The sequence below is a fragment of the Moschus berezovskii genome, chromosome 15, assembly GCF_049115385.1.
Source record: "Moschus berezovskii isolate FMDL1 chromosome 15, NW_MosBer_1.0, whole genome shotgun sequence".
NCBI classification, from domain to species: domain Eukaryota; kingdom Metazoa; phylum Chordata; class Mammalia; order Artiodactyla; family Moschidae; genus Moschus; species Moschus berezovskii.
In genome coordinates, this window is record NC_142474.1 from 18,658,729 (window position 1) to 18,672,277 (window position 13,549).

The following is a 13,549-nucleotide window of genomic DNA, read 5'->3' on the forward strand; positions in this document are numbered from 1 at the left end:
CTGTCATATAAGCTGACCTCTGAGTGGTTATTTTATGATAGACACTATTCTAAGTACTTTATATATACATCATATACATCATCTCATTTAGTATCCACCTCATAGTTCTGTGATGAGAATTATTATTATTGTCATTTTAGAGACGAAAAAACTAAGGTTCAGAAAGTAAGCTGCCCAAATGACAAAGCAAGGAACTGAATGAATCCAGGTAATCTGACTAGTCACCTAACTGTGGCTGCTCTTCATCAGTGCTCCCACACTCTTTCTGAAGTGTAAATCTGATCATAAGACACCTCTGTTTAAAACGTCAGGTTATAGGTCACTTATATCTCAAAAAAAAAAAAAACTCAGTAGTTCCCTGACAGAACAGAGTTCAAACTGCTCAGTGTAGCATCAAGGCTTCCAGTGAGTTAGCAACTATGACCAAGTCAAACCAGGGGCTGTTAAAGATGGGAACTTAAAAGGTGTGGAGCAGACAATCAGCAGAGGGCCAATGGCACATGGTGGTTATGAGCCAGAAATCTAAAGAGACTGCTGGGTTTGAGCCCCAGCTCCACCATTTTTCAGATAACCTTGCACAAGTTATTTCCTCTCTGAGCCTCAGGCTACTCATCTGTTAAATGGGGATAGTACCAGTACTTACTTCATACCTTCCTATAGGTGCTGTGAAGATAAAAATTACTTAACACAGGGATTTCCCTGGTGGTCCAATGGTTAAGAAACCCTACTTCCAGGACAGGGGGCACAGATTTGATCCCTAGTCAGGGAACTAAGATTCCACAGGCCACATGATGCAGCCAAAAAAAAGCAAACATTACTTATCACAGAGCCTGGCACATGACAACCTCTCAAGGTTATTACTGCTCATGCCTCCCACACACCCAGACTCCCTACAATGCTGCTTCTTCTCTGCCTGGTCCTTCAGATGGGCCACAGCCATCAGCACCTCCCCAAAGGGCTGCTGGGCCAGGGCCCACCCCATTATTCACCCGTGGCAGCCTTGCCTGCTGCATGGATCACAACACAGCACTCTATTCTGAAACTGCCTGTGTCTGAGCCGATCTCTTCTCAGGCATTTAACTCCTCATAGGCACCCCCAGAGTCTAATAACCAGCACGTTACTTGGCAGTCAGATGCTTCTTTAATGAGATAACCTTAGTTTCCTTGTTGACAAAACAGGAGGAAAGAAAAGAAAGAGATCAGTATCACCCATCTTGAGGGATATAGGAATTCAAGGAGACAATTCCACAGAGACTCTTTGAAAAGTGCTCTCCACAGGTAAATGTAGGAACTGGTGTTACTCCACAGTGGTAAGGCAAAGCACAGGGAAACAGGCACCTGAAGACAGACCAGAATTTCGCCCCTGGGGCCTAAGAAAAGCTGTACTCTGTTTTCAGTTGCTGGGAGGGCTCTATAAATGGTGTCACGCAACTCTGGAGTGGGTTTGTGTGGGTTCTTTTTAGGGAAGGGAATCTTTTTTAAAACATACCTGACTAAACTGTTCTTACAGAATTCCTTAACTGAGGTATCACTATATTACAAAGTAAAACAATTTGGAGATGGAGTCATTACCCCATGGGACCTCCAAAGACATTTCCCTAAATTACAACCAATTCATTGTGCATGGGATTTTAAAGATAAATAAAAATTATTTAATAGTCAATTAATTACTTTACTCTTTAAGTATTTTCATTCCTGGTCTTTATTATTAATACCAAGAGATGGCTAACTTTTACTGAGTTTTTATCACATGCTAATTGGCCACCTCATGCGACAAGTTGACTCCCTGGAAAAGACTCTGATGCTGGGAAAGGTTGGGGGCGGGAGGAGAAGGGGACAACAGAGAATGAGATGGCTGGATGGCATCACCGACTCTGTGGACATGAGTTTGAGTGAACTCCAGGAGTTGGTGATGGACAGGGAGGCCTGGCATGCTGTGATTCATGGGGTCGCGGAGAGTCGGACACGACTGAGCGACTGAACTGAACTGAACTGAATCCATGAAAAATACTTTATTCCCAACAATGCAAAAAAGTTGGCAGTATTATCCTATTTTTCAGAGGAGGGAAAACAGACTCAGAGCAAGTAACTTGCTCTTGGTCACCTAGCTAGTAGGAAGAACTTGGATTTTAAAAGCAGAACCTACTCCAAAACCCAGAGTATTTATAGGCATTTAAAAATAAGGCCTTGGAATAAAGAAGATGTGGTACATATACACAATGGAATACTATTCAGCCATAAAAAAGAATTAAATAATACAGTGTGCAGCAACATGGATGCAACTAGACATTATCATACTAAATGAAGCCAGAAAGAGAGACAAATACTATATGACATCATTTATATGTGAAATCTAATATATGACACGTGCATGCATGCTCAGTCGCTTCAGTCATGTCCAACTCTTTGCAACCCCATGGACTGTAGCCCACCAGGCTCCTCTGTCCATGGGATTCTCCAGGCAAGAATACCTGAGGGGGCTGCCATGTCCTCGTCAATATATGACACAAATGAACTTATTTACGAAACAGAAACAGACTCACAGACATAGAGAACAGACTTGTGGTTGCCAAGGGGAGGGGAGGTGGAGGAGGGAAGGACTAGGAATTTGGAATTAGCAGATATAAACTATTATACATAGGATGGGTGAACAACAAGGTCCTACTATATAGCACAGGGAACTATATCCAATCTCCTGGGATAAACCATAATGGAAAAGAATATTTTTTTAAAAATGTATGTATGTATATAAACAAGTCACTTTGCTGTACAATAAAGACTCAGTTCAGTTCAGTCGCTCAGTCATGTCCGACTCTTTGCGACCCCATGAATCACAGCATGCCAGGCCTCCCTGTCCATCACCAACTCCCGGAGCTCACTCAAACACATGTCCATCGAGTCAGTGATGCCACCCAGCCATCTCATTCTCTGTCGTCCCCATCTCCTCCCACCCCCAATCCCTCCCAGCATCAGACTCTTTTCCAGTGAGTCAACTCGTCGCATGAGAGATTGGCACATTGTAAATCAACTATACTTCAATTTTTAAAAACAAAACTAAAAAAAATTTTTAAAAGGGCTCTGAGGGAATTCCCTAGTGGTCCAGTGGTAAGGAACTGCCACTTTCACTCCTGGGGGCCCAGGTTAGATCTCTGGTGGGAACTAAGATCCTGCAAATACCATGGCCAAAAAAAAAAATATTAAGGCCTTTGAACAACAAGGTCCTACTGATAGCACAGAGAACTATATTCAGTATGACATATTCAGTATACTCCTATAATAAACCATAATGGAAAATAGTATTTTTAAAAGGATGTGTATTTGTATAAAGGAATCATTTTGCTGTACAGTAGAATACAATATTATAAATCAACTACACTTTAAAATATATACATGTTTTATAAAGGCCTTTGAGAAACCTGAATACTAATGATATTAAGGGATTACTGTTAAATTACTTTGTGTGAAAATAAGAAACAAATTTTTTAAGTGTTCTCTCTCACAGAGAGTTGTAACGTAGTTACAAATGAAATATCAAGAAACAAGGTCAATGAGGGGATTTTACAAACATTTGATAAAAGGAATAAAACAAATTAATGGTAACATACACTCTTCACAGCTCACCAAGTTTTAATAACTTTATAAATTAGATTTTCTTATTCCCATTTTACAGATTAGGAAATGGAGAGAAAGGGCAACATTTACCGATATTTCCAACAATAGATGTGAGGCTAGTGCGAGAGAGAAAACAGGTCCAGATAGGTTAGCAACTTGCCACGCTGGAAGTCTGTCTCCAATGTCTGTACCACAGGGAAAGTCCCAAGAGGTTTGAGCCCCACACCCACATGACATGGAGCCCCAAGAGAGTGGCAGATGCCTCCAAATTCTGGTTCTTCACCACTACATACATGCAGCCTGTACATGAAAGGTGGCATCTTTAACTATCATGCCTTTCTGAATTGCAGATGCATAAATTTCATACAGGGCAGAGCATGACCGACTTCCTACCCATCAAAGTACTCTGGACAGCACTCACCACTCCATGAGACCAAGGGGCTGTCAAGCAGCCCAAACCAGCCATGCTCCGGAGAGTCTCAAGAAGGGAAGAAAGGCAGCCTCAGCTGAGAGAGTTTAGCTTCTACAATTAAGGGAAGTTTCCATGGTCAGGAACGGAACCTGAGACGAAGTGGCAAAGCCACATCTTCTCTCAGCAGTGCCTCAGTCCTGAGTTTCAGGCTGCCACCTGTTTGATGCTGTGACCAAAGTGACTTATTCAAACCCTGAGGGAGAAAGGTAAGGCAGCTGTTGAGAGGAGGATGTATGAGCACCAAACTTGAAGGCAAAGCAACCTGGGTTGTTAGCCAAGTGACCTTGGACAAATAAGTTACTTAATCTCAGTTTTCTTGTCTACTAGGTGAGAATAATAGATAAATTGTAAATGATCAATAAAATCTAACTGAGTGCTCCTAAAACTGCTAACTAAAATGCCCACATTCCCAGGCAAGGGTTCCATAACCTAAAGCAAAGCAGATATATCTATCCACCTAGCCACGCACCTTTTCCACACAAATAAGAGATCTCATGAAAATCAGGTCTCTACTAGGACAAAGAAAACCAAAGACTCATCTAAGATGCCTGGCAGTCGGTCTTTAAAATCCTAGAATTATGTTCCTGACAAGGGATAAGCTCTTATCAAATATATTAGTGTTAGTCGCTCAGTCGAGTCCAACTCTTTGAAACCCCATGGACTGTAGCCAGTCAAGCTCCTCTGTCCATGGAATTCTCCAGGCACAAGTACTGGAGTGGGTAGCCATTCCCCTCTCCAGAGGATCCTCCCAACCCAGGGATTGAACCTGGCTGGGTCTCCTGAATTGCAGGCAGATTCTTAACTGTCTGAACCACCAGGGAAGCCCCACTTTAAAACTCTTCCCCAGGCCCCTCCTCTTCCTCCTTCCCCTAAGTCTACTGATTCAGGCACCACCTCCCTCTCATATTGATACAACTGCCCTATTTTATGTTTGGTGACTTATACTCAGCTCCTAAAATTTTACATGATTTCTACAAGCTCATCTCTTCCATTATTTGGCCAAAGAAAACAAAGGACAGCTGGATACCTAACACGAGATCCAGCAAAGCTGTTACAGCATCATTACAAATCAAGGTTTCAATTTTCAACAGGTTACCCCAAGGTTAATCAACAACTTGTAAAGGGTAGTTGCTCAGATGAGTAAGAGAGAAACAAGACTTTCTTCAAGCTTACAACCTAACCAAGGAAGCTCTAAGTACACATTTTGGTTTAAAAAAAATTTATTAAAATAAAAAAAAAGGTCATCAAGAAATACGTAAACTCCCCCCCACCATCATTTCCTAGAAAGATGAAGACGGGGCATTAGGAGGTTATGTACACCTCTGATCCCCAAACTGGGAGACCTGAAGAGAGCTAAAAGCATGACATTTATTTTCCCCAATCTCCAGCCAAGGGCAAACTACCTGCTTCATTTTAAATTTCATTCTATCTACTCTGCTAATTCAAAGCAAAAATGAAAGCTGGGGTGAGGAGGAGGGAAAGACATTTTTAAAATACACATCAGATAAGAGAACCTATAAATAAAGTTGTGTGTAAACTACAGACTCCCTCTTTGTGATTCAGGTTAGTAGCTAACACTGAATAGAGAATTCAAGAAGACTTCTTTGGGAAGCTTAGTTTGAACGAACTAAAGTATGGAAATGGCAGAGACACTGAGGAAGAAGAATGCGAAGTTGGGTTTGAGGACAAGCTGGCTGCCTTGGCTAGAAGAGCTAGTGGCAGAAGGGACTCAGACACGGAAATGATTGGCAGCAAGCCCAACAGAGCACGTGAAGGAAATCAGATCTGCTATAACAAGCGCCCACAGGCACTGGGTTTCTAAGCAAGGTACAGACAAAGGCTCAGAGCACAGTAGACCTTGAGATAATCAGTCCCTCATTTTACAAATGGGGAGAATGAGGTCCAGTAGCATTAAGTGACTTGCCCGAAGTCTCACAGTGAGTGGAAGTGCTGGGACGAGAGCCAAATCAAGATCAAATTTGTTACTGAAGAGGATCTATCTAACACTCATGTGAGGGATAGGGGCCCGGGGAAGGTGTGGAGAGGACAAAAATTCAGGTTTGTCCTGATTAGGGCCCAGAATAGGATTATGGCGGGGAAAGGCCACGACAAGTGATAGCCAGGGAAATAGGTACAGATGATCTGAAAGGAAAAGCCCACTAAGACTTAGAGACAGATGTGGATACAAAAGGAGAGAGAGCATCGTAAGGTCATGATTCCCATCAAAGAGTTAACGTCATATTCCCAGCACATTCACCTTGGTGAAGCTCCCACAGATACACAAAGTGCAGGTACCTGCCTCTCCCAGGCCCATCTCTGGAACCCAGTAAACCAAGGACTGCTTGGTAATTCCAACACCTGTGACCCTGCTGACTTGGGTTATCTCAGACTCATCATCCATGGTAGGATGACAGATGAGGAACCAAAGACAAGCTGGCTGGTCACTATATGGGCTATGCAGTATTTACTGGAATGATTTTATGTCAAGAATTATGATCAAGGGCTTCTTCTCTGGAGGTCCAGAGGTGAGGACTCAGTACCCTCACTGTCAAGGGCCTGAGTTCAATCCCTGGTCTGGGAACTAAGATCCCACAAGCTATGCTGCACACCAAACCCCCCACCCCACCCCACAAAAAATAGTTACATTCACCTTTAAGCAAGAAACAGTTAAGCATTTAAATCTGACAAATAGGAATCACACTCCTGGAGAAGTTCTAGCCATGGTTTCAAAAGCTAAATGCTAGAACTATAACTGAATATAAACAGTAGTCCTCCAAAGAGGACTGTGGCCATGTGTATCCCTTAAAGTTTGTACATCTAGATAAAGAAAGAAAAATAATGCTCCAGAATAAGGCTAACCACCACCTTCTTACTTTCACAGAGAAATCTTAAACTTTGCGCATAAAACCTAAATACTCAAAGTGTATTTCAATAATATCAACATCACCGGGGAATTAGAAAAGCAGATACATGGGCCCCACTCTAAATCCACGGGATTAGAATCAGCATTTTAGCAAGAGACTTCCCACCCTAGGTAATTTATTTGCACATTCAAGTTTGAGAAGCACTGGTGTAGAATACTTTAAGGGTGAACTATATATAGCAGTACACAGATAGGGTACCAATCAGGCAAATAAGATACAAAGTACCTTTTCACTTTCTGTACACCATATTTTTATTAGGTACTGCTCAGACAGACCTATAGTGTTTTTTAATGAATCTGGTACTTACTAATGATCATATAATATAAATGTGGGATCTATTTCACTTCCTGAAATAACATAGCTCCAAGGTTTTCATGCACATGAAATATAAAAAAGCTTAGTTCTTCTGAAAATATAATAATGATTCATTTTATTCAAGTTCCAACACGGAGTTCAGCACACTTCACCACAAGCCCCATTAATTCCTACAGGTTCCTGGGAGTATCATTAAATCCCCCAGCATCACTGAGAAGCAGGTGCTTGGCAAACATCCAATCTTCAAATGAGATTCAGAAGGACGTGGTCCTGAAAATGCAGTATTTTTCTGCCTTGTCCTGCCAGGGCTGCTTCTCAGGCTCATATTCTCTCCCGCCCTGAGGCCACATACAGCTGCACACTCAAGTACTTCCCCAAAAGGAGAAAGGTCAGAGGTGTCATTATCCCATAAGCACTTGAGATTCCAGCTGTGGAGAAATTAATCTGGTTCAGGTTCCGGTTGAGAAGCCCTGAGTAAGATCTGGAAAGACAGAGGGAAATACAAAAGAAACAGCCTACTGAGAGGCTCTTAGGAGAGGACATTTGCAGATTTTAAGGTGGCGGTTGGGGACAAGGTTTGGCAGATACAGGACAGGATCACAGGGAGAGATAAAGATCCATTTCCCACCTCTACTCCAGGAACAAAAAGAGTGACTAAGAGATTCCTCCAAAAGACCTCTTTTCTTGATAAAAGGAAGGAAAAGAGCCAATGAGGAAGGTTAGGAGCTGGAAGCAAGACTAAGAATCTCTGGAGGGTTTTGTTGTTTTGTTTTGTCTTCCAATGAAGGGAAATAAAGCAAAGGAGAAAGCAGTATCCTTCGAACCAGAATCTTATAAGCAGCAGACCATCAGGAGGATTAAGAGACCTGTGAATAACCAAAGAAATACAAGGTGGGATTCGTTTTCATTTTAAATCCAGCGCTGGGAAGTCAGGCAGCCCTGGACTTGAGGCTACTGCCAGAGTAAGGGGAAGAAATGGGACTATCTTTACAGCCACCCGCAAGCAGAGCAGCGTCCAAAGGAAGAAAGGAATCAGAAACATGCCCGGGGATAGAGCAAGCCAAGAGAAAGAGTTCCTGTTAGCAGAAAGATGAAAGATAAAGTAGACTGCCGAAAGACAACATGCAGGCACCCCTTTGGGATGGGCGGGAAGATCCTGCCCCAGGGGGAGGGGACTTCAGGAGGTAAGACTATAGGAATTGAGTACGGAGAAAAGGCCACAGAAGCAGAGAAAGTGCCATGCTGAAGAAAGATATTTATTCACCAGAGGAAGGAAGACGAAAGGTTCACTTACCTGACAGGGAAAGCACCTAAAGGAAAATGGGGCTCCAAAAAGGGAAGCTGAGGAAACAAAATCTCTCCAATGGCCCCAGAGCTCAAGAACCACGGACCACTGTCTGGAAACGAGCAAACTAAGAAAAAAGGTGTGCCCTCCCAGATTTAAGAAACATCAGGACGGTGGCTGCACGCTGAGAACTGTGTAACCAAAAGTAGAGCGTGGGGGGGTGGGGAGTGGGGACAGGAAACAAACATGTTCAGATCTGAAAATCTGGAAATAAGGTGGTCCGATTTGGAGAACTCATGAAAAAGGGTGAAACCACAAGGATAGAGTGATTGGGAAAAGCTGTGAATTCCCTTGTGTAAATACAAATACTTATCTTAAAATTTCAGGATTTGGACTTCATTTCGGGTAGACTCTGGACACTGTGCTCTCCCAGATTTTGAAAGGCTGGGAAAAGGAATCGGCCCCTAAATTTAAGACATTCTGGAAAGCATTCTGCCAGATTTCAGGTCTGGAAAAGGGAAGTCTCCCCTGAATTTGTGGGAACATAAGTACCCCCAAAACTGGTCACTGGACCCCAGATTTGAAACTCGCTAAATGGGAAGAACCCTCACATTTGAAAGGGGACGTTTATTCAGAGTGGAGACACGTAAAGGGAGTGTCCTCCCAATTTGGGGGTCGTGGGTCAGGGGGTACCATCCTCAGTTGGGGAAGCTTTGGAAATGGAGATAAAATCCCAGGGACGGAGCTTAAGAAAGAGGGTTGCACTGATCTCGTTTTCTAAAAACTACAGAGAAAGGGGACACTCCCATAGTCAGGGGCCTGAGAAAGGGGTGTGCTCTCCAGAACAAGATTAAAGAGGCTATAAAAGAAAACGCGTTCCCAAACCACAAGGCAAGGGCAGGGGTTGTTGGTGGAGCCCTCGGGGGCCACACAAGCTCAGGATCCGATCCTAGAGCTTCCCCCCACCCTCAACACGGCCCGCTCCGCGCCCTGGGCCCGCACCCCGCGGCCCAACCTCCTCAGGAGGCGCTGATTGGCCTCAACCACCGTCACTCCCGCAGGCAACCCTGGGGATTGGGCGCCACTCGCACGCCCGCCACGCTCTCAACAGCGGTCCCCGGGCCTCCCTCCGGGCAGGGCAAGCGGGGCCAGGCGGGGAGCGGGGCCGGGCAGGGGACCAGAGCAGCGGTGGCGTCCGTCACCGTACCCGCCCGCGCGGCGCGCGCGCGCGCGCGGCGCGGGCCCGGCCCGACCCGGCCCCAGCCAGCCGGCTTCGCCTCGCCGCGCCTCGCCGCGAGCTCACCTCACAGCCCCGCTCCGGCTGCGCCGCTCTCCAGGACCAACCGACAGAAGGACTCTGCGTGCTGCGCACCACGTGACCCCCGGGACGCGCCCAGCGTATCCCCCGCCCCCCACACACACGCACCATCGCCACCACCGGGTGACGCAGCTCCTCAGCTGCCCCGCCCTCGGCCCCTCCCCACCCGATCACCGTGGCGACGGCTCGGGCGAGCCACGCCCACTGTCCTGACGCGCGGGAACCGGCCTGCGCCCGGATCCGGAGCACGAAGCCCCACTCACCCGTAGCCACTGTGATCACACGAAGCCCGGGACTGGACCCTATCCGTCATCCGTTAGTTATACCTCCTATATGCGCCTCGAAGCCTCCTACTTCTCTCCATCCTGCTGCCAACACTCCAGTCTAGTCCACCATCAGATGGTTGTCCTCTCCACCCACTCTTACTCCGCTCTTCATGCTCAGACAGCAAGAGCTTCTCAAAACGCAACTCTGTTCATAGCCATCGTCATGCTCAAAGCCCGTTGCCCACTGTTCTTCAGATTAAGATCTAAATCTTCACCGTAGCCTATCTGCCAGACTTTTCAGAGTCTGTACTAACTTGCCTCTCTCACATTCACGCGCATTGAACTCCTCCAATTTCTCAAGCGTCTTTCAAGTCCTCACAAAAGTCAGGTTCCTTCCCGACCTAGAGTCTTTGAACCGCTGCTCCTGCGCCTTACCTCATTAACTCCTCGGAAGGGATTCCAATTGCTAGTGTGAAGATGAGACCTCCGGAGACCAAGGTCGGAGTTGCAGCCACCCACAAAGGGTCTGAAAAGTTTTCCCAGTAGGACTTGGAAAGTTCCAAAGAGGAATGCTAAATATTTGTTATTTAGGAAGGCAATAACGATTTTATTTTACCTTGGAAAAACAGGACAGCTAGATTGCACTTCTTCAAATGTAAATATAATCATGTCACTGCCCGGCTTAAAACAACCAACCTTTCCATCACATCCTCCACCCTTGCTAACTGTCTGGCCATATTAAGTTGCTGTCATTTCTGTGGTTCTCTCCAAGGTCTTTCCAGGCAATGGGCCATTGACTAAGCTGTTACTTTTTGCAAAGCTGACTCTAAAAGACTCTTTAAAAGGTCTCAGTTTGTCATCTCCTCAGTAAGGTCCTCTTTGACCACATCATCTAGAAGTGCTCCCCTGATCTCCTGCTTCAAACAGGGCAATTGCTCTCTACCTTAACAATGTTTGTTTTCAGCAGAGCACTTAACACAGCTTTTAATTGTTTAATTTGTTTTATTTTTCCCCCCTGAGTTAGAGTTAGCGACTATCTTGTATCTACTGCATTGTCAGAACCTGACAAATAGTAGATGTTCATTGTTTATCTGTGGAAGGAATGAAAGGGAAGAGAATATTTGGGGGGCGATGATAATTGAAAATAGCGAGTAGACGGGACTTCCCTAGTGGTACAGTGGATAAGAATCCACCTGCCAGTGCAGGGGACATGGGTTCCATCCCTGATCTGGGAAGACTCTACATGCCACAGAGCAGCTAAGCTCAGTACTAAGTACTGAGCCCACATGCTGCAACTACTGAAACCCTCAGATACAGCAAGAAAGGATCTTCCCAGGATTCTCCGTGTTTATGTTTGCTACTGCTAAGTCACTTCAGTCATGTCCAACTCTGTGTGACCCCATAGACAGAAGCCCACCAGGCTCCCCCATCCCTGGGATTCTCCAGGCAAGAACACTGGAGTGGGTTGCCATTTCCTTCTCCGTGTTTATGTTTATTAACATGAAATTACTCAGATTTTAGTGGCTATTGTAGGATGTAGAGAATATTTTGCCCCACCACCACAGTAATGTCAAGATTTCATGGCCCCATATAAATATAGCATGTTTCTTTACTTATTCAACCTGTACATATTGAGACCTAGGCTTGAGCGGGGCATCAAAGACACAGAGTAGGGAACTTCCCTGGCAGTCCAGTGAATATGACTCAGCACTTCCACTGCAGAGGGAATGGGTTTGATCCCTGGTCTGATCCCACATGCTGCATGAGGTGCAGGCAAAAAAAAAACAGATACAGAGCAGAGGGCTTCCCCAATGGCTCAGTGATAAAGAACCTGCTTACAATGCAGGAAACTCCAGAGACAAGGATTCAACCACTGAGTCATGGAAGATCCCTTGAAGGAGGAAATGGCAACCCAGTCCAGTATTCTTGCTGAAAAATCCCATGGACAGAGGAGCCTGGTGGGCTACCGTCCAAAGGGTCACAAAGATCGGACATGACTGAGCATGAACACAGGACACAGGACAGAGCAGCATGAGATTTAGGCCCTGCTCTCAAGGAGTTTACTTCCTGGTAAAGAAATCACCACAATTTATAAATTAAAATTCTTCTTGTCTATTGCAAGAACAAACACTGACACTGTTGCAAGAACAAGCAAAAGAGAAATATATTACAAGAAAGTTTGGGGGCCCAGAGCATGGATAGGAAAACAAGAAGCACAAGAGCAGCTCTGGCAAGAAGCAACAGCTTCTGATGCCAGCAGCGCCACAGGCCACAGCTGGGATTCAATCCCAACATCCCTTTGTTTCTGAGTCACTCACTCAAGAGGCAAAGTCTTGACCAGGGGCTGATGGTGACTGGTCAATCTCAGGTCACATGGTTTAGTCCAGGCTGTCAGGGGACAAGAGGAATAATTTGTCCCCAAGGATATTCCCCCCAAATGAAAATGAGGGGAGGACTGATGCTGGTCAGGCAAAAATGCTGCTGCTGCTAAGTCACTTCAGTAGTGCAACCCCATAGATGGCAGCCCACCAGGCTCCACCGTCCCTGGGATTCTCCAGGCAAGAACACCGGAGTGGGTTGCCATTTCCTTCTCCAGTGCATGAAAGTGAAAAGTTAATAACTCTATATAAATATGAATAAAATACCTTGGGAGTCAAGCTGAAGTTCCTGATCATCAAGTCAAACCTGTGGAAACCTGGTTTGCTAGCTTCTGGACAGTCACTGGCTGCTTGCCATAGAGCTCCAATTTGCAAAGTTCTTTTCTAACATCCAGGTCTCAGGACTTCCCTGGTGGTCCAGGTGCTGACTCTGTGCTCTGGGTTCCATCCCTAGTCAGGGAACTAGATCCCACATGCCTCGACTAAGCGTTCACATGCCACAACTAAAGATCCCAAGTGCTGCAACTAGGACCTGGCACAGCCAAATAAATAAATAAATACTTTGAAAATCAAAATGAACAAATAATAAAGTTCAGGTCTCATCACTGCCTGTTTAGCAGCATCCACCATTCTGCTTTAAGGTCTTCCCCAGCATTTCACTAGTAGTTGATTTCAACCACCCTATTGTTTTTAACTTAGAACCTTTCTTTGTTGAAATAGGAGCTCAAGTAATCGTTGTGACTCTGTGAGTGAAAGAATGAATGTACAGAAGCCTCAATTCCAGAAAATAGTATCTCTCCAACCATTTCAGAACTGTGGTCCCAGGATATAAGATGACAGCTCCACATACACTGCATACACACAGGCATATACAGAAGCAGCAGAGATTACTATGTCTCTGCATGGAAGAGTCCTTTCTCTCCCTAAGCATCACTTTTCTTCAACTACAAAGTGGGATGATATTTACTCTCATTCACGA

The 13,549-nt window shown here is 45.1% G+C and overlaps 1 protein-coding gene across 5 annotated transcripts in view; it reads right to left on the reverse strand.

The window, feature by feature from the left end:
- The window catches only part of PHF20 (PHD finger protein 20), a 136,297-nt gene extending 123,251 nt beyond the window's left edge, over positions 1-13,046 (reverse strand). Inside the window, exon 1 of one of the 5 annotated variants that reach the window (XM_055436595.2) lies at positions 12,838-13,046. The gene's annotated coding sequence lies outside the window, so the exon portion shown is untranslated. Of the gene's footprint in view, positions 1-4,033; positions 4,429-9,911; positions 10,050-12,837 lie in introns of those variants that run through there. The other 4 variants (XM_055436577.2, XM_055436585.2, XM_088843820.1 and 1 more) reach the window with 4 other exon arrangements.
- Between the last annotated feature and the right edge of the window lie 503 nt (positions 13,047-13,549).